Source organism: Saimiri boliviensis, chromosome 21 (assembly GCF_048565385.1).
Source record: "Saimiri boliviensis isolate mSaiBol1 chromosome 21, mSaiBol1.pri, whole genome shotgun sequence".
Taxonomy (NCBI): Eukaryota; Metazoa; Chordata; class Mammalia; order Primates; family Cebidae; genus Saimiri; species Saimiri boliviensis.
In genome coordinates this window covers 26024855-26039206 of record NC_133469.1, presented here as the reverse complement: position 1 = coordinate 26039206, position 14352 = coordinate 26024855, and the positions used below count along the sequence as shown (strand labels likewise).

General features: G+C 50.2%; 1 protein-coding gene and 1 long non-coding RNA gene across 2 annotated transcripts in view; both read left to right on the top strand.

Annotated features, from left to right (window-relative positions):
• The first annotated feature begins 1519 nt into the window (after positions 1 to 1519).
• Positions 1520 to 7700, top strand: LOC141582586 (uncharacterized). The gene is made up of 3 exons (XR_012515456.1): positions 1520 to 2508; positions 3130 to 3734; positions 7004 to 7700. It is a non-coding gene; the product is annotated as an uncharacterized LOC141582586 (long non-coding RNA).
• A 2299-nt stretch (positions 7701 to 9999) lies between these two features.
• Positions 10000 to 14352, top strand: part of LOC120361055 (uncharacterized protein C2orf27A-like) — a 29208-nt gene continuing 24855 nt past the window's right edge. The window contains exon 1 of the mRNA XM_074390983.1: positions 10000 to 10115. The gene's annotated coding sequence lies outside the window, so the exon portion shown is untranslated. The remainder of the gene's footprint in view (positions 10116 to 14352) is intronic.

Here is a 14352-nt window from a genome sequence, read left to right as displayed (position 1 = left end):
TGGGCATTTGGATACCCACAATGCTAATTTAGGAATAAACTGGTGCTTTCCAGTGTACAGTGACCTCCTGAGGTCCTGCATGGCTCATGTTGGGGATTGCTGGTTATCTTCATTCGGGTTCCCTGGAAGCAGACTCTGAGATGGAGAACTGCAGGCACAGAGGATGTGAAAGGAGGTGAGGGAGGCAACACTGGCCAGAAGGAGACTCTGACCCACATTGAGGCCTCTGTCAACCCTACAGGGAGCTGTGGAGCTGGGAGGATTTTCAGGTCCTTCTATATTGAGGCAGGGTCTTGAGCCTGAGCTGGGCATTTCTGGGGGCTGATCCAAGATATTCAGGCCAAGGACTGGCTTGTCATGACCTGTGGAAATCCAGCGACCAACTGATGGATGTCCACCTCAGTCTGATGATCCAAATCATGTCCCATTTCCAGGTGAACTGGGCCAGCCCCGCTCATGACTCTGTCCACTGTCTTCCTGGCTGGAGGAAATGTCCCATCCTGGTCATTTTATCTAAATGATGTATGTGTCATTAGCCCACTTGTTAACTATTTCAGTGAGGATGGTTGAGTCACTTAAGGAACCACTCACACATGTGGTCGTCACGACGTCTGCTCTCATGTCACCCATGGCTCTGATCCTTCTAGGCCATGCCCATCCCAACTGCAGACCAGCCATTGCCACCCTCAGCTCTGCGATTGTTTATTCACTTTTCCCGTCGGTATTTTACGTGAACTTGTAAAAAGCACCAGAAAAACACCAGGGTTCTGAGTCCAGTGTGGTTTTCCTGTGCTTTTTACAGGTTTACATGAAATACTGATGGAAAATCCACTTGAAGCCTCATGGTCTCTGTGAGCATCCAGGGACACAACCTTTGCACAGGGCGCGGGCTCTGACGGGGTGGTGGGCCCTGGTCCCTGCAATGAGGTGTATCCCGTCACTGAGCCAAGACCACCTGGTGGCCAGAGCTGTGGCCTGAGGCAGGAGAGAATCCCCTTCCCTGTGGAGAGCATCTGCTCAAGCAGGTTGGGGAGGCCCCATCCAGGAACCAGGGCCATGAATGCGCCACCCCACCCACCTGAGACTCTGCTGAGCATAGGAGCTGACCCTGAGTCAGAGTCTGCCTGGAGTTGGAAGGAAAGTCAGAGGCAGAAGAGGTGTGGGGTCTCTGGAAGTGCCCAGGACTGAGGGTTCAGCTCCCCAGAATGCTGCTGGACAGAGAGGGACAAGACCCTGAGAGTGACAGGAGGCTCAGGCAGCAATTCTGGGTGAAGAACTCTGGCCCTAGGAGCCCTGCCCCTCACACTGTGCCCCCCTCCTAGTGCACCTCGACCTCGGGGGCATCTCACAGAAAATCGCAGCCCTGTGGGAGCTGCCCAGGCTGCAACCAGTGCCCAGCGCCTCCAGCTGCATTTCCCAGCTGAGACCCTCACTGTTTCCGGGCTCCTGTCGGTATTCTGGATGACTGTGTGAGTCTAACCCTCAGGACGGGTTACTACACCCTGAGGGGATTCGAGGCACCTTACTGGACTTCCAGACTCAGGACTGATCCTTGGACACCTCTTGAGCCTTCAGGGCTGGCCTCTCTCTTAGGCTTGTCCTGGGCAGACCCAGCCTCTTCTGTCCGCAGCTCTGCTGCCCCCTGCTGGTGAAGAAGACAGAGCCCAGGAGATCCCTCCTGCTGACCCCAGAATGCCTGCCACCTGGGAGGGCAGGGATCATGGAGTTAGTCAGTCTGTGCCACATGTGAACCCCTCTGGCTCAACACAGAGAGGAGGCATATATGGTTGTGAGGAGGTGAGGCGGGTGCAGTTCTGATAACCGAGTCTCAGGTTGAAATGCTCTTCTCTGTTCCACGGTTTTTGATCACAGAATGGAGAGTGCAGGCTAAACTGTGGCTCTTCTGTGAGAAACGTCAGTCCGGAGAAATGCGGCCATTCCCACATGCACTCCTGCTCCCCAAGTACATAGAAAACAAGCTTGATTTTCTCACCCGGATGGAAACAGCTGCACTGTAATTGGGAGCGCCTGACATTTCTGCCACTAAACCTCAGTTGTGTACTTAAACCATCATCACCACCATTGTCATTATATGGTTTCTATTAATCATAACAACAAGAAGATTAAAGTAAAAAGTTACGACCTTGACTAGGTGGGGCCTTTCAGTGTTCAAACCACAAAGGAGAAATTCAATAGCCTTCCCTGCAACTGCTGCTGAATTTGCATTTATTTTTTGTTATAACCTTAAATATTTATCAAAAGTTAACAATTCAGTGTTTCAAATTAAGATACCTTTTCTCCACAAGATGTTGATCATTTTTATGTATTTGATGTGAAACTGTGCTTCTGTCGCTAGGAGGCCTTCCCTCCTCTACAGGAATAATCAAAATTGGTTTAATCAACATGAGGCCCCTGTTGGATCGCAGGCCCCCAGTGGACTCCTAGGCCCCAGGTGCACATCAGGCGCAGGTGTGCGAGCAGGCCCAGGGTAGACTTCCCTGTACACAGGTAAGGAGTTGACCTGGGGGGAGAGTGAGCAGCCAGCAGCCAGAGGATTCTGAGTAGGTCTTATGGAAGGAAGGGGCCGAAGGGATGGAACCTTAAAGAAGTGCCTTCACTTCCTTAGTGACAGACCCTAACAGGACTTAGAACTCTGGTCGCCAGGCACCCACATCCTTGAGACAGCCCCGTAGCCAGCTCCCATGGTGGGAGATGCTCAGGAGAGCGAGATGTTCTCATGCTGCATCCCCACATGTCAAGACGCCTGCTACCAGTAGGCCCAGGGTGAGAGCCATTTACCAAGATGCCGAGGCAGCCTTATTCCTCGCCCCGAGTGCCATTGGGCATTTGGCCAAAGGCATCCCTAGGTACCACAGGGCAGCCCAGAGCAGGGCCTACCAGGCCAGGCCTCACCAGTGATCCCATCGGGGTCACATGTGCACATTGACCTTGTCCATCTGGACCCTCTGGAGTTCATTGAGGCACAGGCATGCAGTGACAGGGCCTATAATCTCAGAGACTTTCTGGGGGCAATATTCTCAGGCTGGATTTTCTTAAATTCAGTGAAGTTGTTTCTATGTGTGGAAATCCCAGTGGAAAATGACTGTCATTGGTGTTGTTCTTTTTCAGCTCCTGCTCCATGTGCAGCAATATAGGACCTTCCAGGGCCAGCTGATAAGCCAGTGCCAGCACCAAAGGAAGAGCCCCCTTCAGGGGCAGAACCGGAGCTAGAGGCAGCTCCAGAGCCCTCCTGCCCCTGCCCTGACCCTGCCAAGGACCAGCCTAGTGAGGAGCTGCCTGACGTCATGGCACCTGCTGTAGCCACTGCCCTCAGCCCTGGAGCTGAAGGTAAAAGAGAGGGTGTAGCCATTACGGCCCCAGCCAGCAGCGCCCCTGCTGCTCTCAGTCCTGGGCACGGTGGGAGACATGGAGACCAGGACCGGGTGTGCAGCTGGGCTCCTCTGCCTCAGTGGAGACAGGCTCCTGTCATCTGGCTGAGCTGCAGCCCTGCAGCGGAAGGACCTGTTGCTGTTGCTGCTGCTGCTGCTGCTGGGATTGTTTGCTGCCTGCAAGAGGTGCTGAAGAGCAGGAAAAGAAGCCTGGCAGGAGGGCTTCCAGTGGCTCCTCCTGCTCCCAGAATCGGCAGTTTCCTTTAGGTATGGAGGTCTGCGTTCAACTGGGTATTTGGACAAATGGCCCCTGAGGTGCTGCCCAGGCTGGGCTCTTCTTCAAAGGTGAGCTGGGAGTCAGGGGGCCAGGGGACATCTCCCAAGGGTATAGAAACTGAAGCTTCCAAACTCAGTACTTGTGCCCCAAAATCTCCGTGCCACTACCTGTGATAGAATTTACTCATAGTGCTAGAATTAGAAGTTTTTCCATGACATTTAAATGAAGTTTGACTTTTTGAAATTTCATGTCTTCTGTAACTCCTTAATGTCAGATGGTGTTTTGAGGTTATCCTGAAAATCCCTGACAGTTGTGTCTCTTTGTTGTGGTGGTTTGTGTGATTGAATTACCTTGCTATCAACTGTTACTGGAAACCCTTCAGGCACGGCTTTTACACAATCTTGACCTACCTTCACTTGTTTTTACTCTCTGGTTTATTGCGGAAAGAGGGATCACATAGCTTCATTCCTCCTGCAGATCAATTGCCTTTTGCCATCAAAGATTTGGCATCAGAGAGTTTCCAAATATTACGTGTACAAGTTGATGTGTTGGTACTTTAGGTAATCTAGGTGCCAAAGCAGAACGACATAGACTAGGTCGTAGAGAAATAATTTTATTTCTCATGTTCTGGAAATAGTAAACCAAGGTCACGTGGTCAGCAGATGTCATGTCTGGTGAGGGATTGCTCCTAGTTCATAGACTACCATCTCTTTACTGTGTCCTCACATAACAGAAGGAATCAGGGAGCTCGCAGCAGTCCCTTTGATAGGGACACTGATTCCATTCATGGGGACTCTGCTTTCCTGACCTAATCACCTTCCAAGGCCTCACTTCAAAGTCCTATCGCATAGGGAACTAGATTTTAACACATGCATTTGAGAGGACACTACGATTTGGTCTACAGCGTCAGGTCACCCTGAGCCATTTGCACTCACAGGAAATCTCTGATCTTCTATAACTATTTGCTGGTGGCTCTGGGTTGAGGAAAATCTTTAATTGCAGTACTTAATTCAGCTGGGTCCAAGCTTAAATTCTTTGTTTGCTCACATAACTTGTTCATGGGATAGATGGTACTTTAGTGGCAAATGGCCATTTGGAATTTTAGGAGGATTGATGGTGGAGGGCTTGGGACGTGGGTGAGAAGTGGAGGGAGGAGAAGATGAAGGTGCAGAAGGAGAGACAGCAGAATGTGAAAGGGGAAGGGGAACTCTGGATATAAGTGTCAACCAGAGGGCAAGGAAGGTAATTTTCCTTGCATTCTAAACTAGGATCCCTTATCACGTGAGCAACACCTGAGGAATACAGATTTTCAGTGTGCATTCCTGGTTCTGGAAATTTTGATTTCATACATCTGGAGTTGTGCCAATTTATCTGTATCATAAGAATTTTGGATAATTCTGATGAAATCTGATGACAAAGCAGAGCTCGACAACCACTAGTTAGGGATGTAGATCTGGAAGACTTGATTATGTAAAACAAGACAACTGAGGAGGAATTGTTTAGGACTGGCGCTCTAACTGGTAGAACCCTTCTGGACGGGAATGAGAAAACAGTGGGTAAAAGTTACAGGTGCACATCCTCTTGACCCAGCAATTCCACGTCTGGAAATTTATCCTATGGTCACACGCACACATGAACTCAAAGGAGTCTGCATAGGGAGGCTCGCTGCAGTGTTATTTGTAAGATCAAACTCACGGTGTAACCATTACAGGCTGCATAGCTACAACTCCACTGTGGAAAACTCTGCCACCTTAGAATGAATCGGGCAGTGCCCTACGCCTAGGATGTCCCGGGAAATAACAGGAAATGGTGTATGTATGGGATGGTCTTTGACAAGGGGACCAGGACAGAGGCCTTACAATCCACTCTCTCCTTTTCCTCTGAGCTTTTGCTCATCAACCAAATAAGTTAGTGACAGTGGAAGCCCCTCAGGCTGGGCCTGGCCACCTGCTGTGGCGTCTGAATGCAGCCTGGCCTGACAGCTTGGCTGCAACTTCGTGATCAACCCGCAGCCAGAACCACAAATCTAAACTGCTCTCAAATTCCATATGCACTGAAGTGACAAGACCACAAACCTGTGTTCTCCTAACATGCTAACTGTTAGGGAGCAATGTTTATGCAGCAATAGACAATAAACACAATTTGGTTTTAGGAATAAATATTCTTGTGGATATTTCAGGTACAAAACGTGTTGATATGGGATATACATATAGTAAAATGCTGACTTTGTTGTTGTTGTTGTTGTTGAGACAGAGTTTTGCTCTTGTTGCCCAGGCTGGAGTGCAATGGCATGATCTCGGCTCACTGCAACCTCCGCCTCCTGGGTTTAAGCGATTCTTCTGCCTCAGCCTCCCCTGTAGCTGTAGATTACTGTAGCTTGGATTACAGTCATGCGCCACCACGCCCAGCTAATTTTGTATTTTTAGTAGAGATGGGGTTTTGCCATGTTGGTCAGACGGGCCTCGAACTCCCGAACTCTGGTGATTCGCCCACCTCGGCCTCCCGAACTGCTCGTATTACAGGCGTGAGCCGCCGCGCCTGGCCAGCCTACTTTGCTTTTAATAACATCCATTTAATCTAAGTTTATGAAACGTAAACTATATATAATCATGGCTATGTTTACCAATTGACTCAAAATTTAAATATTGGATACAACTAATATCTGAATAATTATTAAGTTAATTTTTAGCTTTATTACATTAATAAAGATTTCAGCTGTGAAAGTATTGACCCCCATGGAAACTACAGGTGCTGGATGTCAATGAGGAGGAAGGAATCGACTCAGGTTAACTCTTCTCTATAGGGCCATTTGGAAACTCCCATCCTATGGGTAGACCGTCCAATTTTGGGGAGTTTCTAGGACAGGGCCTCAGCGATGTGAGAGTGGGGGATTTGAGGGAGCACTGAGCCTGTCACTCAAAATCTCCCCAGCTCAGCAGCTAATGTATTGAGGCAAAGAGGAGGTGCATAAATAAGAAAAACACGGCCAGGTGCAGTGGCTCATGTGCTTAATGCCACCACTTTGGGAGGCAGAGGCAGGTGAATAATCTGAGGTCAGGAGTTGAAGACCAGACTGGCCAACGTAGCAAAACCTCTTCTCCACTGAATATACAAAACTTAGCCAGGCATGGTGGTGGGCACCTGTAATCCTGGCCAGTCAGGAGGCGGAGGCAGGGAGAATTGCTTGAAGTCAGGAGGCCGAGGTTGCGGTGAGCTGAGATCATGTCACTGCACTCCAGCCTGGCAACAAAGCAAGACTCTCTTTCATAAAAAATAGATAGAAAAATAAGAAAAGCAGCTGCTGCTCTTGTTCTTAATCTCTCAAAAACATGTTCAGATCTCCTCACAGTGGTCACTGCTTCAGGACGGAGGTGCAGAAGAACAGCCCAGCCAGGAGTGCCACCTTCACCACAGCGTGGTGGACGCAGTGGAGGAAGACGCGATTTCTTGAAACTCCCCGCAATGCCTTCTGTGAAGATGGGTCTGTACAGTGTCGGAGATGGGGTGCATTTAGGGTGCGGACATCCCTAAGAACAGCAGCGGCTACACCTGTCAGGCAGCTTCTTCTCAGGCACTGCCTGCATTTGAAGAGCTGGGAATTGTGGCGCGTGCAAGGACCACAACATACACACAAGCAAAAGGAAGCTGTCTCTGTCCTGGATGAGAAATCACAGAGCAGGTTTCCTTTTGAACTTTGTGGAGAGAAATGACAGGAGCTGAGAGAGGAATTCTCAAGGCCGTGCTGCAGGAAGCCCCTTGCACAAGGGGAGGAAGCATGTTCAGAGCAAGGGAGAGTTAGAGAGCCAGGGGCAAGTTTGGGTCTCAATTCCCCATGAAATTGGACCACTGTGGGAAGTGCCGTCTCTCCTATATGAGCTGCAGTAAAAACCAGCCTCATCCTCAGCCTGAGCCCAGAGATGGTCATGAAGCCTGTGTTTCCTGACCTGGAGCCAGAGAAGCCACAGGGACCCCTTAGGCCTGAATACTGACACCGTAAATCATGGGTCTGGGAACTGTGTCACCCGCTGTTTTGGGGCCAAGAGCACAAAGTCTCTGCAGCAGGTGCAGGTGAGCATGTGACTGTCCTTGTGAGAGAAACTAGCAGACTCCACCATAATAGAATTGGACACAGGAACTGAAACCTTGTGCTTAAGGCAAAGCTTCAGGGGAGAATACCACTGTAGACCCATGGGATTTAGCAACAAGTCTATGTCATGTGCAGTAGAGAATTGTTTACCTTTTGAAAACAACCTCTTCTATGTTCCTGGGCTTTGTTACATCCAGAACCACGTGAGACAGCAGTGACCACACAGCCAGACCTGCGAGATCCCCCCAGTCATGAGCTAAGGCTGGGCACAAAATGATCCACAGTGAGACGGATGTGGCTCATGTAAGATGGAGCAGGAGCAGGGCCCAAGGGCACCGTCTTCCCCACGAGCAGGTTCTCCTCCCTATTGTTCCAGTGCCTCTTCCTGGGTTCACACTTAAGTCGTCTGGTGGAGATGGGCTTCCTACACGAGGGTACTCAACAGCACCTGTCACCTGTAAGAGTCCTGACCAGCTCTGTCCAATAATGGTTTGACACGATCCTCCTGTGACCTCTAGTGTTAGTCACCTCATTAAAAATGAAAAGGAAAGACAGGTAAATTCCGATAAATAGTAGATTTCATTTATGTCAATAAAGCAAAATACTATCATTTTTACATGTTATCAGCATGAAATTATGAGATATATTACGGAGATTTTCATGTCTATTGTTATTGTAATTTTTGAGATTAATTATTTGCGGGCTGTGTAGTTGATGGGAGTGGAATGGGTTTTCTGTTGACCACGGTGGCCTGCAGTAGCTTTTGATATGACGAGTGACGTGTGTTTTACATAGATCATCACATCTTCATATCTGGTTGGGGTTGTAGAAAGGAGCGACATTTGCAGAAGATGTGGAGGGTGGAGGTGGGCAGCGTCCATCCTGCAGCTCACCCTGTGGGTGCATCTGTGGTCTCTGCATGGGGTGAGGCTGCTCCACCTGCCCCGGGGTTCCCTGCATGGAGATCTGACTCCAACTCTCCCTCAGCCCAGAGGACCTGGCATGTCAGGCTCCCTTTTCATTCCATAAAAATTCAAGGAACAGTCACATTGAGCATTTCCACAGTTACTCTGAAAATTTAAGACAGAAATTAGAGTTTTCAGTGTATCATGGCCCCTCGGGTCCCTGATGGCCCATGTTGGGAACTCCTGGCCATTTTAGACGGGGCTTGCCGGAAGCTGACTCTGGGTTGGAGATTTCCATGCACAGAAGATGTAGGAGTGAGGAGGCCACACTGGGCAGGAGGAGACCTGATTCATGATGGGGTTTCAGCCGAGGCCTCAGGCATCCACACAGTGAGCTCCGGAGCTGGGAGCCCCTTGATTCAGTGGCTTCTTAATTGAGGCAGTCTTGAGATCTTGCTTCATTAAACTGAACCCCTCTGAGATGGGACATCACCTTGGGGAAGCTTTTTGCAACCAAGAGCCCTTCCCAGTGAGGGCACAGCTCTGAGCTGCTGGGTTCTCAGCGGTGCTAGGTGGTCACATTGAAGAGGGGATCTGGGCTGACGTCACAGTGTCCCCTCCTCTGGTTTGCTCTGTTGGGAGTCACAGGCCGCCATACAGCCTGGGGCCCAGGACCTCTGCAGAGCTGGGCAGCAGTTCTGGGGCCTGATCCAGACAGGTGGTCTAAGGACTGGCCCCATTCATACTATGTGACCATCCAGGGCCAAGTCAGTGGACAGAGGTTGCATCTGCCTGTCTTTCCACCCAGGCCCTCACTCTCTAACTCACACAACAGCCCCAAGTCACCAGATGACTCTGGTCCTTCCAGGCCATGTCTATGCCTGATGCATGCTTGGTAGAGACATCTTGAGGGGGCTGGAGGGAAGGGCAGCCTGGGGGCTCAGACCCAGACTCCTGGGGGGGCTGGAGGGAAGGGCAGCACAGGGAGGCTCACAGGTGAACTGCCCCTGATTCACTCATGGTTTTATCCACAGGCCTCCCGAGGCTGGAGTAGAGGGTGACAGAGGCTGGGAGGGTGTTTTTGTCTCACTTCCCTATCTGCCTGTGTCACTGTGGGATGATCAGTACTGCTATCCCACACCTGACAGTAATAGTCAGCCTCATCCCCGGCCTGGACCCCGCTGATGGTCAGGGTGGCGGTGTTCCCAGAGTTGGAGCCAGAGAATCGCTCAGGGATCCCGGAGGGTCGATTGTTATCATTATAGATGACCAGCACAGGGGCCTGGCCTGATTTCTGCTGGTACCAGTGCACACTTTCACTTCCAATGTGTTTTCCCTCACAGGTAATCCTGGCCGTCTGTCCTGGGGCCACTGACACCGAGTGTGGCTGAGTCAGCTCATAGGAGGTCGCAGAGCCTGCAAAGATTAAAGAAAAAAAAGTAGAGGTTGGGTTGCAGGTGAGACACATTTTCTGAAATCTCTTACTTTCTTGTCCTGGACAAGCTCCAAAGAGTCTGTGAACCCTTAGGGTATCCCCTGCAATCCGCCCCAGTCCCAGTGGCCCATGGACTTTCCTGTCGCATGGAGCCTTTGACCTGAAAACCCACTCCTCTCTCCTGGCAGGGGCAACCCCTCAGGCTCTCACAAGCCTTTGAGCAGAGTGTGGGGGACTTCAGCCCTGCCAGTCCCTCCCCCTGCAGCAGGTCATGAGCATCCTGCCCACCACAGGCAGGGCCCTGCTGAGCTCAGAGTCAAGGCCACACTGGACCCAGAGCCCTGGGGCTGGGCAGGTTGGTGAGACCCTGGGGGCAGCACCTGTGCAGTGAACGAGAAGGCCGAGGAGGAGAGGGGTCCAGGCCATGGCTGAGGCTCCCCCGATGCTGCTTCCTGAGGCCCAGGCTGGGCAGGTTCCTCCCAGGCCTCTCTTATCCCCTTGCTGAGAGAGCGGCCCGTGATGCAAATCAGCAGAGTCAGGGGCAGCTGCTGGAGGAGCTCTGTGGTTTCCAGAGAAGGGCTCAGCCCCAAGGGACAGAGAGAGAGAAGGGGTGACCCCCTGCTTACCCACCCCCTCAGCCCATGGGATTCTTCTTCACCCACTGGTCCCATAGTCTGGGCTGACATCTTCACCCAGATTGTGCCCAGCCTTGCTCCTGGGCTGGGTTGGTCATGGAAAAGCTCAGAGCTGAGTTTCTCTGCATTCTCCAGAGGACATAACGTTTTCCATTAGAACAGTGGTTGGCCTGTTCAAGAGATTTCCAGAGTCACCGTGGTGGGAGAGTTACCTGGGGCCCACAGCCACATCCACCATTCCATCCCGGCTCAGGAGGCAGGTGGTTCACTTTCTCATACTTCTTCGGGAATGTCCTGATCATAAATCCTTGATGTCAGACATGAGATGTCTGGTATTGGCTTAAATCCCTTTTGAAGACACATTCCAGAGCCCAGTGCAGGGGCCCTCTTTATTCCCACTCTACAGGGCACAGTACAAGCCTTGGACAGGTACAAATCCTGCCCCAGTGCACAGCTCCTCAATGCTAGAGGAAAATGCAATTCTTGGGTGTTGTGTGCACATGGAGTTGTGGAAGATCCATGGGATGCAGTAAATTTCTACCTTGGCTGTGAGTTCTAGTGCCAGGTCATAGGTGCTGTGCCTCAGTATCCCCAGGGTGCTGTGAGGACCAGGGACAGATCAGGAGGTAAAGGAAGTGTTTTCTGCATGAGAGAATGAGAGGAGGCTGCAAACTCCAAGACCCCGGAAGTGAATGTTTATTGTAACTAAGTTGTCTTCAGTTGCTGGGAAAATGTATCAATGGATGAAAACCAAAGTCAACAGAAGATTAATGAGCAAGTATTTTGTGCCTCATGAGGAAATCAAGAGCTGTGATTTGACAGGATCCCAGGACAGAGTTGGGAATGTGGAGGAGTGGCGGGGAAGGAGAAGCCGCTGTGTCTGCAGGAAAGGGGCTTCCAGAGCAAAGGGCAGGGAGGTGGGACACGTGTGACTGCAGAATGGGATGGCACGTGTGACTGTGGGATGGGGGCCAGAGCAATGGGAAGAGGCAAAGTGCCTGAATCTGTGTCAGAAAAATAAGCACCATCTCCAAGAGTCAGATCTGAGAACCAGGACGTCAGAAGAATGTAAACATCAGTGTGAAGGACAAACACACTAAGAAGAATCTATTTCCTTCCAGGTCTCAGATTGTCGTCACTGACCCTCCCTACATGTCAGCATCTCCCTGATGCCCAGACCCTCCCCAACCCCAGGTGTTTTTGGCAGGTTACTCTCTGCTGCCATCTGGTGGCCACTCTACGCTAGCAGCTGGAGGCTGAGGGGCCTCCTGGGTCCAGGTTAGCTTCAGAATCTGCTGCCCAGTTTCCTGATTCCTTGATTCGTGGACTGCTGACCTCAGGGAAGAAATTCCTTTTCTCTGTGTGGCCCCTTCCTGCCTCAAGACCCAGCACAAGCCACTCAGATTCCTGATGGAAATACACTCCCATGTGCAGAAGAAGGTGGCAGGACCCTTCTGAGGCTCCCTGCATGTATCTCTGGATGATGGGTGGTCCTGAAGGGGGACTGGGGCTTGGTGCTGAGAGATACAGGACTCAGGGGTGGCTTTGACTGGTTCTGGATACAAATACAGGACCAATGTGTGTTGCTGGTGACTCCTGAAATACATCAGAGACAGGAGTTCATTTACCCAACAAATATTCACCCTGACACACTCTGTCCTGGCAAGAATGCATTTTAGGAATTCAGCATGAGGAAGACACCATCTTTGCTCTGCGTAGTTTCGTCTCCTGTTTCTGAGTCAGTGCCATGGGCACACTGGGTTTATAGACCAGGAGATACTCCCTACCACCTTCTACCTGTGCGTTATCCCCTCTATTCACTTGAAAGCCAGGCAAAATCCCAGTTTCTCCCAGCCAGCAGTGACCGTGTAGCCCAGCTTTGGTATATGACATGCAAGAGTCAGGTGGCTGAGGTTCTGCTCAGGGAACTTTTCCTCTTGTGAAGGAAGGACAGTATTGGATTTGTGCTTTGCTTTTTCTCTTTAATATGGTGTGATAGCCGGAGCTGCAGCAGCCATGCTGAGGTCTTACATCAACAACAATGAAAGCAAAGTCAGCATTGCATTGACGGGAATGGAAAGTTAGAAATATTTGAGGTTCCTGTTAAACTGGTGCACATCTGGAAAACGATCACCAAGTACGTGCAGCCTTATTTTTGTGGGAGAAGATTGGATGCTCCCTGGTTCTTGCCACATGTGTCCTTGTAGTGAAAAATCATTTCTGACAGATAATGCAATGATTCATAGAAATAAAGCCATCAAAAGATAATGATAGAAAAAAAAACATGGAATTGTAGGCTCTATGCAGATAATCATGGCAAGTTTCAACAGAAGCTGAGTGGTCGAATGCTGTAGATTCAGTGGTTGGAGAAGCCTCCCTGAAGAAGAGTCTGTGGAGCTCCTTTGAGGAAGGAGTGAAGAAATACATGATGGAAATGTATGCAGGGAGCTATGTCTGTGCCCTGCAGGGAAGGGTCTTGGGTGTGTGAGGATCTCAAGTGACAATCAGAAGCCTGCAGGGGATCTGGGATGTAAGCCAGTTCAGGTCAGAGGTGACATTTGCTCACGAGTGAAGAATTGGGGACAGGAATGATGTGTAGTGTGTGAAATTCAGAGGTAATAAATTAGATGATCTGGGGCAGCATAGCAAACAAAATCACTTGTGACCAGGAAGATGCTCCTGTGATGGGGACAGGTGTGGCTCACATGGGTCCAGCCCAGGTCCCAGACCCTCCCTGGCTCACCTGGCCCTGAAGACATCCAGGGGAGTGTTTCTTGGTTCCTCCCCTCTACCCGATACCCACCATGCAGCCCTTTAGGGACCCACACTGCTGCCTGTGTGTCTGGTCCTGGGCCAGCTTTCTGGGGCCCCATGTGGTAACCCAGCACTGCTTTCCCTCAAGTTCTAGAGATTTGCTAACGCAGGAGAAGAGAATTCAGGGAGTGCACTTGACAGGGAAAGAAAGGGCCTGTGAGAAGGAGTGACAATCTCGAGGTCACTGGGGAAGGAAGATCAAGAGCAGGACCAGGGAAGTCCTAGACATATAATGAAGCTCACCGCTTAATGTCCTGGAACCAGCCTGGGCTTGGGCAGGGAACATGAGTAAACCCTGAGCCGAATTTTGAGGCCCTGATGCAAACACCTTCCCCTCACCAGCAATTCCAGTTGCCTATGGGGATTACTACTTTACTTGGACATGGAGGCAGTCAGGGCCTGGGAGGGCAGCCAGCTCCCTGCAATCATTGGCTGATTGCAGTCCAAAGTAAAAGACTCCAGATTTTAATCCAACATCGACCTTTTAATGATCTTTTAACCTGATAAAAAATTTTAATACAATGTGTTAGGGTTAGGAATCCCACTGTAAAAATTCTCTAAGTTAATGTACCATTAGCTCAATTAGTAAGTTGTAGCTATATTAATACAATCACATTTCTCGGTGCTTTTTTGAGCAGAGTATCATTTTCTATTTTTCCGAGCTCCGTGAGGTACGGGCACAAATACAAGTAATGGCATTAATACAGGAAGCCTCTGCTTTTCCTAATCGATACATCCCACACCTGACACACTTACCTTCTGCAAGTGTCCTAAAGTGATTTATGAAAAACATCGGTTGAAGCAATAGGC